Consider the following 26,324-nt stretch of genomic DNA (forward strand, 5'->3'; position numbering starts at 1 on the left):
TCGAACTCACAGAGATCCGCCTGGCTCTGCCTCCCGAGTGCTGGGATTAAAGGCGTGCGCTACCACCGCCCGGCGGTTATTTTGCTTTTAAAAGAAGGACATTGGGGTTGGGGAGTTTCCCCAGTCAGTAAAATGCTTGCCGTGCGTGCATGAGGACCTGACTGAATTTACATCTCCAGAAGCTACATTAAAAAAGTGGGGTGTTGTGTCCACCTGTAGTTTTAGCTGCTGTGGAATAATCCTTTTGTACACTGTGAAGATGTTTTGCTCTCATTTGGTTTAATAAAGAGCCAACTGGCCAATAGCTAGGCAGAAAGAGGTTAGGCAGGAGAGCCAGGCTGAGAGAACACTGGGAAGAAGGAGGGTGGAGTCACCAGCCAGATGCAGAGGAAGCAGGAGATGAACATGCTATGCTGAAAAAAGGTACCGCCGTGTGGTAGAGTGTAGATAAAAAATATGGATTAATTTAAGTTGTAACAAGCCTAAGCTATCAGCTGAGAATTTATAATTAATAATAATTCTCTCTGTGTGGTTATTTGGGAGTGGTCTGGCAGGACAGAAAAGTACACCTATACTTAGCACTAGGACAGCAGAAATAGGAGGATCCCTGGGTGCTGGCTGGGTATACTTGCCCAATCAGTGAGCTCTAGGTTCATTGAGAGACCTTGTCTCAAAGAATAAGTTGGTTTGAGAGCGATAAGGAAAACGCTGGTGTTGACCACTGGTCCCTCCCCCCAACATGTATATATACCTACAAGTGTATATGTACACATATATGACACACACATAAACACATAAAGAGGAAAGGAACTTAAACATATGGTATAACTCATATGACCTTGAAGTCATTTTGCTAAGTAAAACAAACTCATTATACAGGAACAAATGAGGTTATTGTCCATTTTGAAGCCCCTAGAAACTGCCAGTAGAATGATGATTTCCTGGCACTGAGAGTAGTGGGAGAAGGGAACTATTGTGTAACAGAATCTCTGATTGAGGTGATGCAGACATTTTGGTAATGTGATAATAGGGTTGTACAACAAAGTGAATTTTTTTTTTCTAAAAAAAAAAAGACAGGTTTTCTCTATATACCCCTGGCTGTCCTGGAACTGTATATAGACAAGGCTGGCCTAACTCAGAGATTCACTTGCTTCTGCCTCTCTAGTGCTGGAATTAAAGCCACCATGCCTAGCTACAATGTGAATGTTCTTAATGCACAGACTGTATACTTAACAATGTCCAAGATGGTATATTTTATATTGTGTATTTTGCTGCACTAAAAGTAATTTTAAAGATAAAATGGTGGGTTTAAACTCTTCCTTCTGAAGTAAACAAATATAGAACCATCATATTTTATAAGTGGAGTTATTCCAACCCAGTTAACAGATGGCTCGGACAAGTTAGGAGTAGTATGAAGTCATTGAGACTTTGAATTTTATTTCTCTAATTGTCAGTGTGATAATTGTTTTTGATTGTCAACTTGGCAAGATTTAGAATCACCTAGGAAACGGCTCTGGTTGTGACAGTGTTTCCATAGGGGAATAACTGGGTGGGGAAGCCACCTGCAAAGGGGTGACACTTTCCGGAGTTGGTCCAGATACAGAGGCCTTAAAGGATGCAGTGTGTATTTGCCTTTGTCACTGCTTTCTGAAGAAGGCGTCTGTCACCACTACTGCCAACTTTTGCTGAGAGCAGACTCCAGCTTCTGTGTCCTTCCCTCATGGAAAGGGTAGTGCATTGTCCTTTCTAGAATAGACACTTATTCTGGATATGCATTTGCCTTTTTGTGTGTGTTAATGCTGCTGCCAAAACTACCGTTCACGGACTTGGAGAATCCACTATCCTGCTTTTCCATGAAGCATTGCTCCTGACCATGGCACTCACTTCACAGTCAAAGAACTGTGTCAGTGAACTCATGACCATAGGATTCACTGGTCTTAACCTTGACTCCCAGCATCCTGAAGCAGCTGCCTTGATAGAATGGTGGAATGCCCTTTTGAAGATCAGTTACAATGCTAATGAGATGCTAATGAGAGGGCTGGACCAAGGCTCTTCAAAGACTGTGTGTATTCTTAATCATCATCCAGTGTGGTAATAGTTCCTCTCTACCCAGTCCAAGAACAAGGGAGTAGAAATGAGGATGGACCACTTACCATCACCATGCCACTGACCTCCTGGCCAGTATCAGATGCTTGCTTCTGCAGCCTTCTGACAAGGAAGGGCTCCACACCAGTGGCTCTCCAGGGAGCTGCCAGGCTTTCAGCACCATATGAAAACTCATGAGGCAACTATTTGGGGACTGATTGACTACTGTGTTCCCTCCTCTGCATTCGCAGGGTGGTGGTGTAGGATTGCTTGGCCCCTGTCATGTAAACCAGTCAAATTGATGCCCCTTTAGAGTTCGTTGGGGTTTTGGAACTCACTTTGTAGACCAGGCTGGCCTCAAATTCATAGAGATCCCATGCCTCTACCTCTGCAGAGCTAGGATTAAAGGGGTGCCCCACCCCCACCCCCCACAGGCTGTGTTCCTCTGGAGAACCCTGTCTTGTTCTCAGTCTGCACTCTCTTCTTGTTCAGTTCAGAGACTGACTTGCCCGAAAGTTGTTACTGGAGTGATTTCACTCTGAGTGTGCTTAGCAACAGCTTTCTCAGCTGGAGGGGAAAGGAAAATGCAGACATGCCGTGGACTAACTTACACAGGTACACAGGTGGTAAGGTTACAGTGAAACCGGAAACCGAAAGGTATGCAAGTCAAACACAAGCAGGATGAATTATCTGATTTTAACTTGTCAGATGAAGGCTCTCAACTTAACACCCACTTTGCCTTTGGCTCATCATACTGATTGTGCTGGTTCTGTTCAGCTTTGTGTGGGAAAATTCAATAGAATAGAACTGGGAAGGCCTTAGCGTTACTCCCAGCATTAACATGGCCTGGGCTGTGTGGATTATACTGCTTAACAAGATGGCTCCTCACTTTCTTGTTGGTCCACAGCTGTTTGAACTGTCATTGTGTAAAGTGCTAGCAATTAAGTAGTGAATGGACTGCACACCCTAGTGCAAATGGGTCCGTAGACAGCTGGTTGGGTGGAAAGTTCAACAAAGGAGTATTGGGAACATCTGGCAGAGACTACTCACATTGTGGGGAAAGGTGTGAGTGGAGCCAGAGTTGCCCTCCCTCCTGACAGTTAGGATAAAGCCTGGAAAGGTTTGCCTTGAGAACTCCAGATGTCACTCTGATACCAGTAGAGACTTCCCAATGGAGGCAGGAGGGTGGCGGTAACTGGGAGAATTTCTCCCTTGCTATCCCTGCTCAGGTTTTTCCTTTTTCATTTCTTTCTCTTTAAAAACTTTCATGCCCCACTAGGAATGGAACTCAGGGCCTTGGATGTGTGTATTTTAGTTGCTCTGCCACTGAGTTCCATTCTCAGCTCCTATCTTGTTAAAGTGATTTTGATTGGAAGTCAGTGGGATTTGCAAGACCAAAAAGATCCGCTGCTTTCGGTTCAGGATTAAAGACAACAGAAATATCAGTGGCATTCAAGGACAGCTGCTTGTGAAAAGCTCTGCATGCCCATCTGAACTGCTGCTCCGAGGCTGTTGGTGGGAGGCGTTACTGGTGTGGTTTTGCAAATAATGTTCTCTGGGATCTGATGGGTTAGGCAGTTTGCTTACAATCACCTCGATTATGGTGAATGAATTTCATCCAGGTTGGTAACCTGGCATGGGCACTAGTAGGGAGGAACTATTTCTTGTCTCCCAAATCCATAAGACCAATTGGGAGCTGTGTAAGAGAGCCCAGAGGTTAATTGTCTTTAGACTGGGGTCTTGGAAGCCATTGAGTAGCTGTGGTCTGTCTGTGCCTTCTTGGGTATATGGCAGCATTTGTACATTCACAACTGGGCTGGGCTGGGTGTTGCTGAGGAAATGGACCAGTTGGAGATGTTTACCATACTGTGTGCCTTGTTGCTTTTTGAGGTGGTGTTTCCAAGTGCTGGGATGAAAGGTACAGCTCCTAATTTTCTTCTGAATGGAGAGCGTGAGAATGTTCAGAGAAACTGCTATGAATTTTTTTGTTTTGTTTTTGAGACTTTTATGTCATGTACATCCATGTTTTGCTTGTATGTATGTCTGTGCACCACATGTGTGTCTGATGCCCAGGAAAACCGGAAGAGGGCATTGGGTCTCCTGGAACTGGAGTTACAGACAGTTGTTAGCTTCCACGTGGGTGTGCGCTTAACTGCTATACCATCTCTCCAGCACTCCTGGTACTGGATTGGCTCTGTTGTTGCTTTGTTTTTTGCTTAGCTGTTTCAGCATTTAACATGGAGTTTGGAACCTGGGCTTTGCCATGTAATCCTTCAGAATACATGTTACATTATAGGGCATGTCTGGAAGCCTCTCTTGTACAGTGCCTTCACTGGTGCTATTGGTGTGTGCTGTTTGTTTTTTTTCTCCTAACAACTTCCAAATTTGTTTTGAAAGACAGTTTTCTAAAATGTCTGCATCATTAATGGAGGAACTCTTCTGTTTTACTAATTGTTTTTGTCAGAGGCTCGAATGTCCACCAGGCTTGTTACTATGGTTTAGAGAGATCATAGAGAGGGAATGTCCATAGGTAAATAGCCCCATACTGATGCTAAATGTTAGCTGCTGTGTTCTGAGCTGGCCCTCTCTGTGGAGACCCACAGAGGTTTCCTAGTGAGAACTTACTCAGAGTCTGAGAATCTGAGCTTGTTTTACCCAGCAGGGCTGCATAAGGGGATGATTTGACCACAGTGTGGTTACCAGGTGTTTGGAAGGGGCTACACTTGGCTGTGCGGTGTGCTTTGATCTAGCAAGGGGGAGATTTTTTTGCCCTGTCCCATGGCATTTTTATAAAAAGCCCTTTAAAATAAACAGAAAAGGCTGTTGGGTATTGACCCAGGTCCTCCCGAAGCTATCCTGTGTTTCTGTCTTTCTCCTCTTCACTATCTTTCTATCTAATATTTTCTTATCCCTTTCTCTTCCTCATAAGAATCCTTGAAAAGGTGGGAGCTGGCCTCCCACACCCCTCATAGCTCAACTTATTAAGCTGGGCTTTATGGAGTTGGAAACTGATGAGGTTAAGCTGAGTCCACCAAGATCCATGACACTTAGGCTGAGAACCAGGTTTTGCTCTAACCCCCTTTCCCATACCATGTCTTCATTTATCTCCGTAAGACCTTGCTTTAGATAAGTAGCATTATGCACACATTGTACCTTTAAGGAACTTGAGGCTCAGAATTAAATGTCTTAATCATAGGTCATTAAAGATTATACAGGTAATAAGAAACCATAAGGTTCATAAAACAGATTCGTCCTTGGTCCTTATGGGCATTCTTGTCTCACACATATGGGGTGATTGGCTTCCCTGGACCCAGCCCACTAAATTCTCGTGGGGATACTAGTGAGTCTGCCACCTAGGAATGCCCTGCACCGCTTCCATGGCTTCTCTTAGGTGTCATGTTTATATTGCTTAATGTCAAAGCTTGTCTCACCTCATCACATCACCACCGCCTTCAGTAGCAAGTTTTTAATCAACAGTAATCAAACCCCACTCATGCTCATAATTTGGAATAGTTAGAATAATTGTAAATGCAGATAAATGTAAAATTAAATCATTTTAATTCAGAATCTTGGATGAGGTAGCTTCTTACCCAGCCCTTTCAATTAAACACTCGGGACTCAGAGCAAAGGCTATCATAAGGTATCACACAAATTAACAGAGGTATCGTGACTCAACTCAGACCTCTAAACTTGAGGCTCGGACACCCTGCCATGACCCGTTTGCTTCAGGCAAGTCTATTTGATCTTTGTTTCTTTTTTTTTTTTTTTGAGACAGAGTTTCTCTGTGTAACAGGCTGTCGAGGAACTTGTTTTATAGACCAGGCTGGCCTCGAACTCACAGAGATCCACCTGCCTCTGCCTCTCTGAGTGCTAGGATTAAAGGTATGCACCACCACTGCCCGGCCTGTGTTTATTTTCTAATGAAGATTAGATTTTGACCTTCCAATGGGAGACATTTGGGATTTCTTACCAGTTAAGGTGAACCTGGGCCCTGACAGCCTGTTTGGTACCCAGTTTGTTGATAACCAGGTTTGGCACCGGTCCTCAGTAGTCCAGCCAAAGGCACAGTAGTGGAAAGCAGAAAAGGATATTGATTGAAAGTGACCACGTTGGTAAGAGGAATAAAAAGGACCCACTGGTCTCCTCCCCCAAAGTCCATCTTTAGGGTCCTAACATGAGGCTTAGGTTTAAATAGGGGGCAAGAAGTATGCATAGTTAAGTAGTCCAGGTCCAGGTCTGGGCCTGGTTAAGGTGTACGTTGGCCCATCACCAGTCCTCCATCACCACTGGATGACACCAGTCTCCCATCACCACTGGATGATACCAGTCCCCCATCACCACTGGATGACACCAATCCCCCCCCATCACCACTGGATGACACCAGTCCCCCATCACCACTGGATGACACCAGTCCCCCCCCCCCCCATCACCACTGGATGACACCAGTCCCCCATCACCACTGGATGACACCAATTCCCCCCCCCCATCACCACTGGATGACACCAGTCCCCATCACCACTGGATGACACCAGTCCCCCCATCACCACTGGATGACACCAGTCCCCCATCACCACTGGATGACACCAGTCCCTCATCACCACTGGATGACACCAGTCCTCCATCACCACTGGATGACACCAGTCCCCCATCACCACTGGATGACACCAGTCCCTCATCACCACTGGATGACACCAGTCCCCCATCACCACTGGATGACACCAGTCCCCATCACCACTGGATGACACCAGTCCCCCATCACTACTGGATGACACCAGTCCCCATCACCACTGGATGACACCGGTCCCCCATCACCACTGGATGACACCGGTCCCCCATCACCACTGGATGACACCAGTCCCCATCACCACTGGATGACACCAGTCCCTCCTACAAGGTGGTAGGTGGGGTTGTGGGAACCTTGGGAAGTCCCTCCAGGGAATAAGCTCCCTGCTCTGCTTAACATCAGGGCATCAGCTTTCTTCCTCTCTTTGCATAGGATTCCGGGAGGAACTTCAACTTCTTGGGGGTCCATTGGTTCAGTAGTTGGACAGCCAAAGGGAGACCTAGTTCTCTCTTGTTCCCGCCATGACAGTTACCTGTTGACAGAACTGAGGAGTAAGTTTGTGGCTGTTTTGGAAAATGTTAATTAGTGTCTGGACTGGTTTCCAGTGACTGTGTTTGTTTTCTCCCTGCAAGTGTTTAAGAATTAGGCTTCCTCAGGATCTAAGTGGATTGAAAGGCAAGTGGAATTATCTTACGTAACCGAATCCCCAAGGTTCCTGGAATTGTTTGTGAATAACCAAACATCATCTGAGCCTGTCCACTAGCTGCAGAGTTAGTTGAATGCCTCCCTTGTGGGAGCACAGTGGGGTTGTGTAGAATTGGTGTAGGCTTTGCCTGTTGTTCAGGCTCAGTACCCTTTTTGTATCTTCAGTGGGGGATAAGTGAAAAGATGCCTCCCTTGTGTTAGATTCACAGTGTCTGGATCTGGTGGCTTGAAAGAAAGTGGCCCCCATTGGCTCGTAGGGAGTGGCACGATTAGGAGGTGTGGCCTTGTTGGAGGAAATGTGTCACTGGTTGTGGGCTTTGGGGTTTCCAGTGCTCAAACCAGGCCTGGTGTCCCTCTCTTTTCATGCTGCCTGCCAGTCGGATGTACAACTCTCAGCTACCTCTCCAGCACCATGTCTGCCTGCATGCCGCCATGCTCCTACCGTGATGATAATGGGCTAAACCCTGAACCTGTAAACCAGCCCTAATTAAATGTTTCACTTATAAGAGTTGGCATGGTCATGGTGTCTCTTCACAGCAATAAAACCATAGCTAAGATACTGGACGACTGTCCTGAAGACTTTATAGGAACAAGGTTAGAAGTTGCTTCTGATAAACATCCCCTCTCTCTGTCTAACAGTGTCAGCCAGTATAATACATGTCTGAAGGAATTGTGTTTACTGAAAGAAAAATCCAGCTCAGATAATTTGTTATCTGGACAGTTATGTGTATATTGTTATAGAAACAAGCCTGTTTGGAGTTTTGCTTAAACTTGAGTCTCCTAAGGGACCAAGGTTATTACTGCTTTAGTCATGCAAATTTCTGACCTTGAGGTGGTGAGTGAGTGAATGAAGTATTTGTGGGGCTGAGGCTATAACTCAGTCACAGAACACTTTCCCAGCATGCACCAGGCCTTTGGTTCAGTCCTTAGCCCCTCTCAGGTAGTGCCCTCAGGTTCTGACTGACTCTGTTGACTCTCTGACCTACTGGATGGAAGCTTATAAACTGAAGGGTGCATTCAGTGGCAGGAGCCCGGGAGCCTAGCTAAGAGCGTCATTTTCTCTAGGACATTAATTTCACGGTAGTTCTGACCAATGGAAATTCAGTGTCCATTAGCCACGGCTCTGAGACACTTTGAAGTAAGGAAACAGAGGTAACTACAGCTGAGGAATGGATTTCAGTGGCACATGATTGACATCTAGAGACTAGAGATCCGGAAGAGGAGGGAATCTCAGTGACAGTAGGAAGAACATGAAACCCTTGGTTCCCTAAACCTAAGAGTGACCAACACAGACGGTTTACGTCTGCATGAAGCTTGAAATAGTTTGAATAGGTTCTTCCTTGAGAAGCTACATTTAAATGAAATTCTTTTATAAATTACACCAATCTCTATTTTTAAATCTCAGTAGGATATTCACTACTTGCAGAAATCATTGATTTTTACTGTGTAAATCCTGTATGTAAATATATTTTTATGGATCACATTGACTTACATCAAACTCCTGGATTGGGTATTTCAGTTGATGCATTTTCTGACTTAGAAAATGAATACTGCTTCCTTCTTCTCACCGTTTGTGTAAAGAAGAACTATTTAGTCCCATTTCCCTTCCCTTGCCTGTAATAGTTCCTTTACAAAGTTTACCAAGGTATAGGCAGAGAGTCACAAATCCATATTTTGACAAGCTTAAAGTCTGCAGGATTTGAAAGTGTTTGCCAATCGAAGTACAGTTTAGAATAAGTGTTGGAGGAACCAGGATTGTCAATCACATGGGCCTGTTTTCTTCAAGGGAAGGAAATCAGTGAAGACTTTTCACCTGGAAGGCTTGAGGAAATGTTGTCTGATAACCTGGTGATCCTTTGCTAGTCTGTTAAGGGGCCAAGCTCCACCTGAATCCTCTCCAGTATCCTGAGAACTGTTTAGGCCCTAATCCTGGGCTTTGTCTCTCAGTGAATAGAACTCATCCCTATGAAAGATGCCCCATGTACTTTGCATCATCTACCACTAAAATTTATCCTTATCCTTATCACAGATCCTTCTTCTAGGTCCTAGCCCTGAGCTCAGTTTATCACTCTTATTGCAGAGGTCACAGGTGCTTTGCTACTTTTGCTAGGGGGTTTCTATGTAGCTATGCCTAAAGCTTTGCTGTGATGATGGTCATGTGGAAACAACTTTTACTGTGCTTCAGTGTGTAAGAAGAATAAACCACAAGGTCAGACTCTGGAACGGATTTTGACTCAGTGTCTGCAAAGATGATACTGACTCAAGTTCCATTCTTCACCTCCCGTGGATGTCTCCCTGCCAGCTATGAGGTTTTCAAGGGGAAGGAGAGACTGTGCTGATATTTGCCTGCAAGTCTCTTCTTTGCTACTTTGGATATGTAGTTATTTAGTTTGTAAGATAGGATTTATGCCCCACTTTCTTAGTTATGTGTTCTAGCCAACTTTATTACATAGACCTGACTGTATTTTACCTGTGGTTTAATACATTTATCCATTTGTTTGCACCCCACCCACCTTCTACATGTACACAACAGGGTTTTATTTGCACACCATATTCTCTGTGTATTTCGTAGGATTTTGTTTATATTGTATCCACTAAGAAGCATATTTAGGGGCTGGAGAGCAGGCCTGGTCAGCGAAGTGCCTGCTGGTCATGCAGCTGAGTTTGAATTCTAAGCACCCACATCAGAAATCCTAGTGCTGGGGGATGGGTAGACAGGCAGATCCCTGGAGCATCTAGCTGAATTTTTCAGCTCCAGGTTCAGTGAGAGACCCTGTCTCTGAAACGAAGGTAGAGGGTAGTAGAGGAAGGTACCTCTGGCTTCCACATGTGCGTGTATGAATGTGTGTGCGCGCGTGCGCACACACACACACACACACACACACACACACACACACACACATCCATCCTTATCTCTAGAAGCTAAGATAATGGTTGTTAGTTGTTTATTTTAAAAATCTGCATCAACAGCACATGCACTCAAACATACCTCTGCAGTTGGCACTCCGGGCTGGACCTCAGTGTTGTCCATGGATGGCTGTGGGAGATTAAGACTGTAACTTGCTTATGGCAACTGTTTATGGCAATGCCATTTGTTTGTTAGCACCTCATTTTATCTGAATGGATCTGGCTTCCAATTAGCACAGGCCAATTCTTTTGAATTAAAGACTGAACAAGAAGAGTGTCCAGGATAGATATGTAGAATTCCATTGTCTTGTATTGCAAAGCAGAGTGTTGAAACTACTATAACCAAAACTGTAGCACCATTCTGACATAGGTATTTCTGGTAATTAATCAAGTAAGATTCTCTGAACTTACTAGTTTCTTTAAGAGAGAGAGGCAGGACACTAAGTATAATTATATTTTCAGTGGGAAAATTAAATACTGTGAAAACTTTTAATTTATCTGCAAATAATGAAAATGACACGGTCTCTGAACTGAGTCATTTTATGAATTTGTATAGGCAAATCTTTCAGTTGTAATTATGAAGTCAGTAGGATGAGAATCTTACTATGTGGCAGCCACAGAGTAGAGAGTACTTTCCAGTTGTATAAACGCTGTTTGTGTTCTTTTGTTTGGAAAGAAGATGGATATATCAGAGCCTGGCCATCAGCAGAATTTTGAAGCCTTCACAGACATTGACTTCATTTTATAAGTGAGTAACCTGAAGCCCAAAGGAGAGGCTTGAAAGTATTAAGCTGCATGGCTTGAAAAACTTGACCTAAGCAATGTAAAGTGTTTCTTCCGATTAGTCTAAAAGATAACAGCTTAACAAACACAGCAATTTTATCATTAGCTGTGTATTTTGGGTATTTTCTTGTTTGCAAGAGTCATGTTGTATTTACCTCAAGAAAAGATTAGGATGTAAGGATGTGAATCTGAGAATCCCAAGAACAGACTGGGGGCTGGTTGATTTCTGTGCACACTTGGCCTGTGACATCATGTCCCTCTTGACCTTTTACCATGCGTCTAGTTCTTGTAGACTTACACGTATTTGGTTCTTGAGGCGGATAACCTTATTGGTGAAGCCCATCATTTTAGGTGGTAACAGGAAACCATGGCTCTTGGCCATTTCATAAATGACTCTTTTTGAGTCAAGAATTTTTTCAAGTTCAGTCAGCCATGTCTGTGCATGGGGTTGTATCAGGTGGTGCAGAAATGGCCGTTGAGAGACATCTGGATCTGAGTGTAAAGCAGAATTCCCCAGGAAGAGTAGATGAGTGATACCCTACATGCTCCATGAGAAAATTAGTCGATTTTTGGTTTAAAACATTTTTCTTAATCTGCCTGGGGAATGAATTTTACATATGCACACATACTTTCATGGGGTGGGATTTGGGGAGAGGGCAGTGCCCAGGACTGAACCTATAAACATATGCTCTGACTCTGAGATAATCTCAGTCATTGATTTTCATCTTGTCCTGGGCAAACAGGGCCTGTTAGTTCATCTGATATTCTTACGTGTTTGCTATCTTTGCCTCTTTGAGGAACATAAACATTTGTGTGTAGGTCATTGGCACAGTTTGTTACCGTAGCTTGGTTTGCTAATTCATGTGGAATTTTCTTTTGAAGATGTTACTTCAAAGTTTTTCAAAAGTGCTTTGAGTGACCAGGTTCTCATTGTTCTTTCAATTTCTGGTAAACACTTATTCTTCTCCATGTCTTGAAAGAACTTGAAAAGAAACGAAACTGCAGTTTGCTTTTAAATCCCTACCAATAAGAGTGCCAAAATAACCTTCCTGGTGTTACTGAAACACAGTTTCTTGAGGGCAAGAGTCGGGCTGCCTTTGTGCTTAAAATGCACAGACCCTGGTCAGCACATGGTAAATGCCGATGTGGTTGTCTGCTATCAGTTACATTAAAGCAAGTCAAGTTTCTCAGTTCACTGGTGAAACCATCTCCACTTCAGAAACGTATTGCTATGTGACTGCCTTTCATGTCCCTATAATGCCATCTCTCTCCTTTCTGGCCTAGAGAAAGTGATAGAATAACTCACAGTAATGGATGAGTTATCTACCTGATCTTATTTGGTCTTAATTATTTTTAATCAAACTATTATATGTAAATATATATATATATGTAAATTTTAGATTTAGGTAGTTAATTACCTCTATATTACATCTGAATATTAATGTCTTCTATTTTACAGTTCCCTTTAACAAAAAGTAGGATTAAAAATTGTTGATTCATTTAATTCTCCACCAACTCTTATCTATTACAGTCTAAGCAGCTTCCATGTGAAATTAGTGACACTGCCTCCCTCACCAGGAAGTCCCAAGAACACAAGTTATATCACACCCCATAGCCCATAGCCCGTATACAGTCCAACGACTTAATAACTGTCTTAGAAACAAATCTAAGAACCTTTCCTTTTGAAGCCAAGTTCTTTCAAATTGCTCCCATCAAATTGGAGGCGTGGCATGTTACTGAGGTCATTCTAGCAAGATATGGTGCTGAAAATCATTTCAGTGTATAAATTTCTTGGTGAAGGCTTCCGGAACCAAAGGCATATTTGAGCCTTCAAAAGGTAACACAGGGATTGAGGTTTTACTTTCTGGAAAGGCCAGTGTTGATAAAAAACAAACCCCTTTGAGACTGTGGACAGAAGTTCTAAGGAAAAAGCCAAATACACGTTAAAGATTCTGTGAGGTCAATGGACTGATTAGAATCTTGCCGTTCCGGAGCCAAATCCTCTTGGGCTCTCGGTAGCCCCCTTAATAGTTGGCTAGTCATTGCCCACTTACATGTTTGACCATACATCATTTTGGAATCATTTTGGAATATACTAACAGATCACTAGCTTCATTTGTGACCTCCTTTTGCTCTACCACACGGTCACTACTTTAGAACATGGTATTTGGGGCTGCCTGATTTCATTTTCCTGAGCCATAGCCATCCATATTTGGTTCATGCTAGAACATGAGAACTGTGTCTTCTTCATCCCGTTTTTTGTCCCGTTTATAGTAGTTCCCATCAGTGAACCACAGAGGAGGGTTTCTTGGCCTCTTAGGCTTGGCTCCTGGGTTCAGATAAGGTCCCTAATGGAGTGGTTGTGTTTGTTGATGTTGTTTATATGCTGTTTGTTGATGTTGCTTATAACCTTGGCGATGTCAGTTTGTCACCTCAGTGTGACCCTGCCATTTGCCCAGGGAAGTGATGAAGTACCTTTTCCTTCCTGGAACTTGGTCACTCTTGATGAGAAGGAGTGCTCCCAGGTCACACTCCAAATGCATTATTCCCAGGTGTGTCTGTTTTGTGTTATTCAGGAACATTTATTTCACCATTTCCCAGAGCACAGTTGGTTTTACTCTTTTCTTAAGTGTGTATCCTATCTCTCTGGAGTCTCCTTGCCCCAAATCTTTTCCTTCAGTTCCCACATTTTAGCAGGTTTCAGTTGCTAACTCTGTCTTCCTCTCAGGGTACCTCTGCTCACAAAGTCAGCTCTTCTTTCCTGAGGTAAAAAGGAAGGAAAGCCAGTTTCAGAGGCAAGCTGAGAAGGACTAAACCGTGGAGTACTTGATAAAGCTGTGTATTTTCTTTTACAGCCCAGCCCAGCTCCTCAGGGAAGAGAGTGCTCTCTATTCCCCAGGAGAAGCCTGGCATTCTGGGAATTCTGGCAGTCTCGGGAAAGCTTGGGAGAAGACACCCAATTCACCCCTTGCATGTTCCCTTGGTTAATCTCGAACAGCTAAGACCGTGTACTGAAGGGGAGATGAGGCACTCCTCGAGGACACTGGGATGTTATCCCAGTGAAGAGGGCTAGCACCAGTTGTAGGAGCTGGCAGCAGGAAGCCTTGGGTACTCTAGAGTAGTAGTTCTCAACCTGTGGGCTGCCATCTTTCTGGGGTCGCGGATCAGATACCCTACATGTGAGATATCTACATTACAATTCACAAGAGTAGCAAAGTTATAGTTATGAAGTAGCAACAAAAATAGTTATACAGTGGGGGTCACCACAACATGAGGACTGTATTAAAGGGCACAGTGTAGGAAGGTTGGGACCACTGTTCTACAGGGAGACTGGACCTTTTGGCCACGACTATGCCTGGCATGTTTTGACATCTTAGGAGAAATGGCAGAGGTTGTTAAGGCTGGTTTTTGGTTTTTTTTAAACCTATTACAGAGAAGGAATGGATGGCCTGGTTAAGCTATCCACACTGAGGTGCTAGTGGCCTGGTTAAGCTGTCTATACTGGGGTGCTAGTGGCCTGGTTAAACTGTGTATACTGGGGTGCTAGTGGCCTGGTTAAGCTGTCCACACTGGGGTGCTAGTGGCCTGGTTAAGCTATCTATACTGGGGTGCTAGTGGCCTGGTTAAGCTGTCCACACTGGGGTGCTAGTGGCCTGGTTAAGCTGTCTATACTGGGGTGCTAGTGGCCTGGTTAAGCTGTCCACACTGGGAGCTTTTGTTTTTTCCTTCCTCAGCTGTGGCTCTTAGGTCCACTGCTTTCTGCTCTGGGATCTTTTCCTTCTCCAGTGTGTTTTTCTTGGGAGCAAACCACCAGTAGTAAGCACAGAGACATTTAAATATTGCCACACGGGGATTTGAAGGAGTAGGAGAACCCCACCCACAATCTTCTGAATGTCACTGGGTCCATGTCTGCAATAGTTTCTGCCTTACCTTAAAAAAATTATTCCCCCCCCCCCCCACTGGGTGGTGGTGGCACAAGCCTTTAATCCCAGCACTGGGGAGGCAGAGGGATGTGGATCTCTGTGAGTTCTAGGCCAGCCTGGTCTACAGAGTGAATTCCAGAACAGGCTCCAAAGTTACACAGAGAAACCCTGTCTCAAAATCCCCCCCAATATAAATATATATATATATATATATATATATATATATATGTATATTATACATATGTACATATATATGTAATTATATATATAATTACATTTTTCCCTTTCCTTTATTCTTTCCAATCCCTCCCATTCATTCTTCCCAACCATACTCTCAAATTCATGGTCTCTTTTTCTTTAATTGTTCACACACACAGACACACTCTTCCCCCAAAAGACACCTGTTTATTCTGTGTGATGTTACTTGTGTGTATGTGATCTGAGGGCTGACCATTTGGTGTCAGATAACCAGTTAGGGGGTTGTTCCCTTGGGAAGACCATTTCTCCTGTTCTCAGCAGTCTCCAACTGAGTTGTCTGTAGATCTTTTTGTAGAGTTGGGCCTCTCCCTTCCATGTTAGCCCGTCTGCTGGTGTCATTGTTGTTCAGGGCTTGTGTAGTTTCCCATTTTTAACTGGATCCTAAATGAGTGTTTAAAGCTGCAAGGATAATTGGGGACTTGCACTCTGTAGACATTCATTGATGTATGTCCGGTCTACGTAGTTACCTGCTTGTTTAGTCCCAGAAATGATTTGTCTTCACAAAACACCTCCATTGCGAAAGCAAGCCTGCCTCTTAGACCAGGCTTTCCCCATGCTCAGTCTGACAGGGGGAACCCCGCCCCCCGGGTGCTCTCACTGCCCTTACGGTTCAGCTGCTGCCCTTACGGTTCTGCTCCTTTGGAATGAGTGCATCTAAGCCTCCTTTGCTTCCTGTCCTCAGGCTCCTTGCTAACAAAACACTTTTTACCATCACGCAGAGAGAAGGGACCTCAAAACCTTTAGGGAGATCAGAGCCCAAAGAGCTTGAAGCTAGAAGATGAAAGTGTCACTGAACAGTTTGAGACAGACTCGGGGCTTTTCATCATCAAGCTAGAACTGTCATGGTGGGCGCAATAACCCAAGTAGTTCAGTAAACTTGAGTTGGGACCCTTTCCCCTCTCTCCTGGTATAACCCCAGAGAAGTTATGTAGCCTTTGAGTTGTCTTCATCTGATTAGGTTGTGGTTTTAAGGCTCCCTTCAGCACCCCACCCCATTCTTTCAGGGATTGAATATAACAGCATATCACGTATGACAGCCTGTGATTGTGGTTGAGGTACAATTTTATATTTATCATTGAGGATGCAGGAAGGCCTTTTAAAACACATATCTTGGCTACCACACACACAGTCTTTTTAAAACGTAGTTACTTTTTTTTTTTCTCAAGTGGCATAACAAAAACTTCCCTTTTTGAACTATGTTCTCGTTTTGACCCTGCTTTTTGAAATTATTATAAAAAGGAAATATTCACAGAGGCTTGGCATGTTGTTGGAAGGTGGTGTTCTCGGGGTTCCTCAGTAACTTGTGTTCATGTGCAGCTTCCTGTGAGGGACACTGTGTTCTTCTGGTGTCTCTTGTTACAGAGAGGCTGTAGGAGAATAATACGGCTACTTCGCAGGTTTCAGAACGAGCAGTTACTGGGATGGAGAAAGGTTTCTTTTGACAGCTCTTCTCTTGGGTACAGAGTGGTAAGTGTGCCCGCTCTATAGAGACGGCCATTGGGATTTTTGGTAATTTGTACGAGTGGATTCTGAATGACGTTGTGACTCTTCTGGTGTGAGTGACTCCAGGGCAGGGACTGCCCAACAGATCCCGTATCCAGCCACAGCCACATGTGTTCATCCTGTGGACACTCGTTCACAGCATCGGTGGCACTGGGTACAGCTTGGCTCTCTGAACTCAGTCGCACTGTTTGGAGAGTCTTGGTTCCTGTGGAGGGAACCAAACTTAGGCCTTTGCTCTGGGAATTGGAAAGCCAAGTGGAGGGGTGCACTAGAAACTTGGTCTAGCTTCCACCACATGTAAGTTATGTTATCTTTACCATAGAGGTTTTTTTTGTTTACCTGTAGAAAGGAAAGCAGACCGCCTTTGACGTTCTCCTTTCTTTCCTCTTCCTCTTTCTCCTATGTTATCTTCAACAATAGAGTCTTGCTTCATAATGGGAGGACCTTTCCCCTGCAAGTCTGTCAGGAACAACTCCCTTGTCAGACAGTCTCTGGAGATCTTGTCATTGACAACCCATTCGCCAGAGCACTTTCATCCCCAGCATGGCAGTATCTTCCTGAATAGTATTAGCTATCAGCTAACTAGCCCCCACCCCTGCTCTTTTTGTCCTTAAAATGTTTAATTTTGGTCCAGTTACACGAATTCTCAAACTCAGACACTTCCCTGAGTAATAAGGATCCCAAGTAACCTCCAGGCAGGACCAGTGTGTTCAAAGTCAGCTTTGTTTTGGTTTTTCTGTTTGTATGTATGACAGTAATACAAATGTTTATTAATTTTTAAATGCAGTTTATTTAATGTATTTATTTTGAGACAGGGTCTCAATTTGTCGGTTGGTTACTTAAATTCACTCTGTTGCCCAGACTGGCCTCAGACTTAATAGTTTTCCTACTCAGTTTCTTGAGTGTTAAATTAAAAATAAACGTGTGCCACTATGCCTAGCTGACATTTTTCTTAAAGGTACATTTTCTCTTTTTCTGTAGTTTGTTGATTGACATACATGTTTCTTGTATTTCATTATTCATACATACATGTCGAAAGGGTCATGTTTGATTTAGTTGTGAAAATCTGATGGAACAGGATGAAGAAGCATGCCTAAGCCTTTTGTTCAGTGGGTTCACATCTGTGTGCAGGTTCTTTGATCACACACACCTCTGTGTGTCCCAAACTTATCCCCCTTAGCTGCTGTTGATTGTATTATGATAAAAAAGAAAATATAAACATCCCACTACCCTTTTTATGCCAGAGTTCTAATCTTTTTTTTTTTTTTTTTTTGGTTTTTTCGAGACAGGGTTTCTCTGTGTAGCTTTGCGCCTTTCCTGGAACTCACTTGGTAGCCCAGGCTGGCCTCGAACTCACAGAGATCCGCCTGGCTCTGCCTCCCGAGTGCTGGGATTAAAGTCGTGCACTACCACCGCCCGGCAGCAGAGTTCTAATCTTTATGATTTGAAAAAATGTGCTTGCCCACTGTATCAATTTCTATAGTAAGTTAGCAGTTAATCTGGATGGAAAGGGGATAGTTCATAAGGTACATGACTGGAAATCTGAGGAGATGCCTTAGATGGGTCTGGTGGGCAATGTTGTCCTGACACCAGGCATAACTCTGCTTGTTTGCCTAATCACAACTTGGTCTCTCCACTAGGATAACTGGGGTGAAGTTGGCAAGCAGGGAAGAACATTTATTTCTCAGTGGACAGATAAGGAGGGGTGGTAATGACCTTGTTTTTTTCTTATAAGCAGCTCATTGTATGAAGAATGTACTTTAATTTACTTATTTTCTCCTAGACCGGATGGAAGACTGATGAGGAAAAGTAACAGCATGACTGAGGTAAATGGATGTTTAATTCTTTCATGTTCTAGTGTCTATTCCCTGTCTTCTGAGACGATCTAAAGAAATGATCATGACAAACTTGAATATATAAAGATTACTGAGGACTTCAGATGAAGCAGTCAAACACACATTCCACTTAATTAATTTAGTTATATATGTATATTGGACAAGCATGTATTGATACTTTTCTTCCAAATATGTAATTACATAAATTGCATTAGCCTTTTCATTGTAAGAGTCATGTTTCAGAATGTTGATTGCATTTCCCACAGCGTGGTATAGCGTGTTAGATGTTTGCCATCCAGACTTTTCAGACTCTTTGTATGATGCTGGCCCCTGAATCTTGAGTCCCAACTGCAAGTATCCATTTGTATGATGGAGGACAGTTGCTGGCTTCTTTCCTCAGACTGGTAAATGGCCAGGACCTCCATTTGGAACAGTTTATATAACTGCTTTTATGAGCTCAATATTTTTTTCTCCCTTGTTTTCTTGTTCTTTGTTCTCCTTGTTCATTTTATTTATTTTTGAAGTTGTTGCATATACATTGGTGTCTTAGTTAGGGTTACTATTGCTGTGATAAAACACCATGACCAAAGCAACCTGGGGAGGAAAGGATTATTTCAGCTTACACTTCCATATCTCTGTTTATCACTAAGGGAAGTCAGGACAGGAACTCCAACAGGATAGGAACCTAGAGGTAGGAGCTGATGCAGAAGCCATGGAGGGGTGCTGCTTACTGGATTACTCTCCATGGCTTATTCAGCCTGTTTTCTTATAGCACCCTGGACCACCAGCCCAGGGATGGCACCACTCACAATGGGCGGGGCCATCCCCCATCAATCACTAATTAAGAAAATTCCTTACATGCTTGCCTACAGCCTGATCTTATGGAGGCATTTTCTTAACTGAGGCTCCTCCTCTCAGATGACTTTAGCTTGTGTCAAGTTGATATAAAACTATCCAGCACAATTGGTTACTAGTTTCCCCTGTGACTGCCCTCTGACTGAAGATAGACTTGCAGCTCTTTTGGTTATAGTCTCTGGTATTCATGTATCTATCTTTTCAAAACACAGAAGAGGCTTTAAGTGTCACTTCATTGGTTTCTTCACAAATGTTAGATCGCTGTCCTATTTCCTGTTGAAAATTTAAAGATGACCCTTGACTGTTAGGATGCACTTAGCATTCCTGCCCCCCCCCCATTTCTTTTTTTATACTTCTCTTCTTCCTCTACCTTCTCCTTCTCTCCTTTTATGGGGGTTGGGAGGGAGTGTGGGCTTACACTGGCCTCAGACTTAAGAGTCTTGCTGTCTCAGCCTCTGGGACGATTAGATGTGCTATGTCCAGATCTCCATTTGTCTTAGTGCAGCCATGTTCTAGACTGCATTTAAATATTAATATTTACTAAGTTATGATAATTATTTGGTTTTGACTGAGTGTTGTGATGTATGTTGGCATGCACCAGCTATTCTGCTTTCTAGTTGACTGCATGGGGGTGTTTTGTGCCTTTAGGAAATGGTTAACACTTTTCTTCATCCCAAAAATTCAGAATTCCATGCTGGGGACTCCCTTCCACAATCCCGCTCTCCTTTTCCCTCCCTCTTCCCTCCCTCCCTCTCTTTCTCTGGTGTTTGTAGTTTTTAACCTAGCAACTCAGTTTGATGATTTTCTTGCCCTCTTCTGTCATCGAAGTCAGAAATGATGGATCAACCATTTCTTACACTATGTGATTCTGACCTGCTCCTCTGTCTACCCTTTCTTATTTCTCAGAACACTGTGATTACATTGGGCCCATTTAGATAGTCTAGATAATCTCCCCATTCACTTTTATTGTGACAAAAAAAGTACATCACATCATTTATTCTCTTGATCATGTTTAGTATGAGGTAGGTAGTGTTAATATGCATCTTGTTTTATAAAAGATTTGAGATTTGCCGGGTGGTGGTGGTGCACGCCTTTAATCCCAGCACTCGGGAAGCAGAGCCAGGCGGATCTGTGTGAGTTTGAGGATGGCTTGGGCTACAGAGTGAGTTCCAGGACAGGCACCAAAACTATACAGAGAAATCCTGTCTCGGGAAAAAACAAAAAACAAAAAAAACAAAACAACAACAACAAACAAACAAACAAAAGATCTGAGGCTTTTTTCATCTTGGAAAATTATAACTTACTGATGGAGTAACAGGTCTTTCTCTCTCTCCCCAACCCCTGGAAGTCATCATTCTTTCTCTTTTTTGTCATTGGAATCTGTTGCAGCATCTCTTTGAGGCTACTTGCTTCCTAATGACCTGACCAATCATGCATGTAGCAGCACATGATAGAATCTCTTTTTAAGGATTGAATACTATTCCAATGACAATGCAACCACATTTTCCTTATCCAGTTATTTGTCGATAGACATATAGTATAGTGTCTTCTATTCTTGGCTATTGCTAAAACTGCCACAGTCAATATAGGTATGCAAATCTCTTTAAAATCTCATTTTCAGTTATTTCAGATATATTCCATAAATTGAATTACTAGATCATGTGGCAGTTCTCTGTTTAATTTTTTTGAGGAATTGTCTGTGTGTTCTCTCTACCAGCTGTAACATTTTACGTTTTTATGAGTGTACAAGGGTTCCAGGTTCTCCACTATCTTGTCAACACTTGTCATTATCTGTTTTTGTTAGTAGCCATTCTGTGTGGGAGGCCACATCTGTTTGTGCTTTTGACTTGCTTACCCTGATTAGTGATGTTGAGCATCCATTCATGCACAGTTGACCACTTCTTTATCATCCAGGGAGATGTCTGTGAATTGAAAAATTTTGGTTATTTGGGTTTTTTGTTGTTGAGTGTTAAAGGAGATCTTTACATTGGGCTGTTCATCCCTTTCAGATACATGGTTTGCAGATGCAGTTTCCTGCTCTGTAGCTTGCCTTCCATTCTGTTGCTGTCTCCCTTTGCTGTGCAGAAGCATTTTTATTTTGTTTAACCCTGGTACGTTTTGCTTTTGTTGCCTGGACATTTGGTGTCACATCCAAGAAATCCATTGACAAATTGCATGCCCTGAACCTTGGTTCTTGCATTTTCTTCTAGGAATTTTAGTTTCTGAGCTTACTTTTTACAGATCAAATCCATTTTGACTTAATTTTTGTAAATGGTATAAGATAAGAGTCTAAACATTTGTGTGTGTGTGTAGACTTTCAGGCAGGCTGCTTTTCCAGGGTTATTTTGGTCCCTCTGTCCTCAGCCCTGAGGGAACCTCAGAGCCTGTGCTTTGGCCCCTCATCCTCTGAAGTTGCTCTGCTTTCCAGCATGCACAATGGCTTGGTGTTCATAATCTTCTGTGGTGTGGCTTCCGTATCTTCTGTCTTTATGGATTTGTCCTTATCTTGCCATACTATCATTTTAATGAAGACTTGAAGGAAAGCAGATGGAACAGGTCAGTTGTAATGGCCATCCACAATCCCCAAGTATTGCTTTTAAAAGTTACACTTGAAAGACTTGAAAAAAATGTACTCCAGAAATAATTCACGAATCCATTTTTTCCTTTTTGTTCATTTTATTTTTTTATTTTTTAATTTGTCTTGTGGTGCTGAGAACTGAGCCAGGACCTTGGGTATGCCAAGCAATTGTTCTGCCACTCAACTTCATCCTCAACTTCTTTGCTTCCTTTTTGGGAGTCATTTGACCTGTGATGTGCCAGGACCCAGAGCCAACACTAGCAAATTTACTTTCCAAGTATTATTTTGATATCAAGGTAAACTGAGACTTTTGCCATATGAAAAAGCAGTATGAATTTATTATTTCCATTTTGAATTTATATAATGAATAAATGTATATCTCTATATTACATTATATCTCCATAAAGCTTTAGCTGAATACTTTTTACAGTAGTAAGAGGGCACTAGGTTTTCAAATTGTTGTCTCATGCTGTGAGTTGAGGCAGACTGCGTTTCATTATTGCAGGTCAAACATGACCTCCCTCCTTCCCTCCCTCCCTCCCTTCCTTCCCGAGTGTGTGTGTGTGTGTGTGTGTGTGTGTGTGTGTGTGTGTGTGTGTGTGTGTGTATGTATGTGTGTATGAGAGAGACAGACACACAGACAGAGAGAGACTGAGAGAGGGTCTCACTATGTTGCCTTTGCTGCCCTGGAACTTGCTCTGTAGACCAGGCTGACCTCAAACTTACAGAACTCTGCCGGCCATATCCTCCCAAGTGTTAGGATTAAAGGTGTACGCCACCATGTTGGACTGGACTTTATGTCTTCAAAGATGACAGAGCTAGGTTCTAAAGAACTCTCAAGGGTGGAGTTGCCTTTGCCCTTTGTGTTGTTTATTCACAGTAGGCTGGGGATGTGACTCAGCAGTAGAGTGGCTGCCTAGCCTCTGGGAGGCTCTAGACTTAATCTCCAGCACCACAAAGGGGAGCGTGGAGCTCAGCGTGCTAGTGTGCCCAATGTACTGCCTATTTCAGTTTAGGGTTCAGGAGTGGCTTCTTGAAAATTTGAGATTGAGGCTTAGAAAGGCCTTGGATTCATCATGGGCTTTTTGTGAACCTCAAAAAGATTTAGATAGAGGCTTATAGATTCTAGAAGGGAAGAAGAGAGGCAAGTGTCCTAGTCAGTGTTCTGTAGCCGTGTACCATGACCAAGGCAACTTAGAAAAGAAAGCATTTGATTGGGGCCTTGCTTACAGTTTCAGAGGGTGAGTTCATGACCTTCCTGGCCGGGAACATGTGCAGGCAGGAAGCTATGGCTGCGGGAACAGGAGCTGAGAATTCTCCTCTTATCTTCAAGTTAGAGGCAGAGATAGAGAGATTGGGCCAGGTGTGGGCTTCTGAAACCTCCAGGTCCACCCCCAGGGACACACACCTTCTCCTGCAAAGGCCACACCTCCTAATCTTTCCTAAATCAGTTCTACCAACTATGGGAGCCATTCTTATTCAAACCACCAACAAAGGTTAAGGACTTAGTTTTTAGTTAAGAAAACATGAGTTATCTCTGTTTTACGATAGTAAAAATGAAAGTAGCGCAAAATAGAAAAGCTGAAGCAAAGGATGTGGAGTGGGAACTGTTGGAATTTTTTTTCTTTTCAAGTTATTTACCACCGCAATTCTACTATTTCTGTTAAGCCATCCTCCTTCGTTTGTAACGTTCTTTTAACTTTGGAATTTTACAGTGCTATTTCAAAGTTAATATTAAACTGTTCCCATGGTCTAAAATCACCTTTAAGGTCATAGGAATGTACCATATTGTCTGGCTGGGAAACTTAATACCTAACAAGACCCTGCCTCAGAAAGCACGAGAATCATTGTAAAACAACCGGTTGCTAGATGCGAAACAGTAGCTGTCAGAGTGTGGCCAGAATCTGGCATGCCTACCCGGATGTAGAGTCAGGCACTGTGTTCTGTGGGAATGGGGCCAGTGCTTAGGTCTGGAACATGCCAGTCTGTTCTCTAACCTGAATGTCGCTGTTAGCTCTGACTCAGCCCCTTTATAGCCCTTCCCGTTGCCTGTGGGATAACAAAGCAACAGTGAGCTTGACTCTGGCCAGGTGTTCCTAAGGGAATTTCTGGCTGGATACCGCATTGGTGTCTTTTCTGGGAACAGAGCAGTTTGTGTTGAACCTCAGCAAGTGTGTGTCTTCCAAATAAGCTTTTACTGGCTTTTGAACTTACCCTGGTCATCACTGAGGCTGTCTGGGCTTAGGATCTGTGATGTGGACTGTACGCCATCGTCTGGAAATGGCACCATGTGCTGCCTCCTCCTTTTGAAGCTGAATTTAAGAATATATGTTTAATTCTTGGGGGATTTTCAACATTTACTATTTTCATCATTTTGCTGAGATGATTGTTATGAGACCTTATTGAGAAATATGTTCTATTTGTGATTCAGGCTCTGCTGTGGTGTCTGCTGTCCTATTTACCATCATCCCGTTCCTTTCAGTGTGAACCTAGTGAGGCTGATATGGAGAAGAAATGATGAACGTTTTTTAGAAATCTTACGTAGTTCAGAGACTTATTTCAGTGATTGAATCCTTTTTAGTAGAGGGCCCCCAGAACTGAGGTTTATCAAAGCCTGGGGGTCGAACCCCAGCAGTGTAGATATAACCAAGTGAAAAACAAGACATCTACCCAGATACCGTGCGTCGTCTCAGTGATTGTTGGATCTCAAGAGGTTGTCCTGAATGACTCAGACTTGGAACTTAGGGACATGACATCCATTGTTGGTTGTTGTGTTTGTTTTGAAATTAGGGGATACATGATTTTAAAAGCCCATGTATTTAGACTTTAGGAATGTTAATAAGTTAGCAGTAGCTATCCATCCTGATAAATATTTTAATCATTATTTTTTCCTTCATACTCTTGGTACTGGGAATTGAACCCAGGTGCCTTTTTCATGCCAGGAAGTACCTTACCACCCACCCACACCCCCAGCCTCATGATAAGTATTTAATTCTTCACTAAAATCCCGGAAATAGATGTGGCTGCTCACGGAAGGAGACCAGCCTAAGGCTTGTGAGGCCATGAACCTTGCCTGAGATCATGCGGTCAGAAGATGAAGGAGCATTTCCCAGACGGGTTAGCTCTGCCTCACTGACTACATACCACAGTGACATGTAGGAGGCAGCCACACTGAGAATTTTCTTACACTTCATATCCACGCAAAGGCATTCTGATGCTATGGTGACAGCCTTCTCCTTGGAGAAGTGGCAGCTTCTTTCTGGGCCTGGTGCTTCCTTAGGGCAGGGACAGTTCCAGTTTAGGTGGAAGGTGTGTCTGCTGGTGAGGTGTGTCATTCTGGTTCAGGCTTCTCAGGATGACATATGCCTTTATTCCCAGTACTTGTGCTCGGGAGGCAGAGGCAGATGGTTCTCTGATTTTTGAGGCCAGCCCTGGTCTATAATGTGAGTTCCAGGACAGCCAGGGCTGCATAAAGAGGCCTTTACTCAAACAGAACAAAATAGAAAGAAAATTAAAATCAGGTCAGCTTGCTTTAGTGGTTGCAGTAAATAGCAGTGTGGGACTAGAATTTGACCAAGCCAGCCCACAGTGAAGGACAGTTCTGGCATCTGTATACAAATTTCAGAATTTTAGCTTGTATACCTGTCATTGCCAAAGGTAAAATACCCCCTTCCTCCTTACTACCCTCCCCGCTTCCTTCCCACTCCCTGTTTTGTGTTACTAATATAGAATTTTTTTGAGACAGGCTATACTCCCACAGTGCTGGGATTAGAGATGTGTACCACCAACCTCAGCCTTTTGCTCTTAATACAATTCTGCATAGAAAGTTTGCTGTGCAGATTTTAAAGAAAATTGAAAACTGATGGCGTACACTTTTATTCTCAGCGCTCAGGAGGCAGAGGCAGGCAGGTCTCTGATTTTGAGACTGGTGTGATCTATTATTGTGAGTTCTAGGACAGCCAGGGCTACATAAAGAGACCTTTTCTCGAACTTACAGAACAAAATAAAAAGAAAATTGAAAACTACTACATAAAAGTTGCCGCTGGTAATACTTTGCGCCTTTCCTGGAACTCGATCTGTAGACCAGGCTGGCCTTGAACTCACAGAGATCAACCTGCCTCTGCCTCCCAAATGCTGGGATTAAAGGCATGTGCCACCACTGCCCGGCTCAGAACAGTCGTTTTTTTTTTAAACTAGAGTATTTTGGAACCTCTGTTTCCTTCTTTGAGGTGGGCAGCCTCTCAATGACAAGCACTTGAAACTTCTCATATCTTATTTTCAAGTAGTTTGGCCCTCTCATTCACTGTGCTAGTTAATTAAAACTCTTC

General features: G+C 43.2%; 1 protein-coding gene across 13 annotated transcripts in view; it reads left to right on the forward strand.

Annotated features, from left to right (window-relative positions):
- Sgms1 (sphingomyelin synthase 1) overlaps positions 1–26,324 on the forward strand; it is a 277,830-nt gene that overhangs the window by 139,621 nt on the left and 111,885 nt on the right. For 4 of the 13 annotated variants that reach the window (XM_052760579.1, XM_052760578.1, XM_052760584.1 and 1 more), the window contains exon 3: positions 18,512–18,554. The exons of 6 other annotated variants lie outside the window; for them this stretch is intronic. The gene's annotated coding sequence lies outside the window, so the exon portion shown is untranslated. Of the gene's footprint in view, positions 1–16,488; positions 16,693–16,908; positions 17,026–18,511; positions 18,555–26,324 lie in introns of those variants that run through there. 3 more of the 13 variants (XM_052760581.1, XM_052760589.1, XM_052760583.1) reach the window with 2 other exon arrangements.

This window comes from Peromyscus californicus, unplaced genomic scaffold (genome assembly GCF_007827085.1).
Source record: "Peromyscus californicus insignis strain IS unplaced genomic scaffold, ASM782708v3 Scaffold_4__1_contigs__length_199733344, whole genome shotgun sequence".
Taxonomy (NCBI): domain Eukaryota; kingdom Metazoa; phylum Chordata; class Mammalia; order Rodentia; family Cricetidae; genus Peromyscus; species Peromyscus californicus.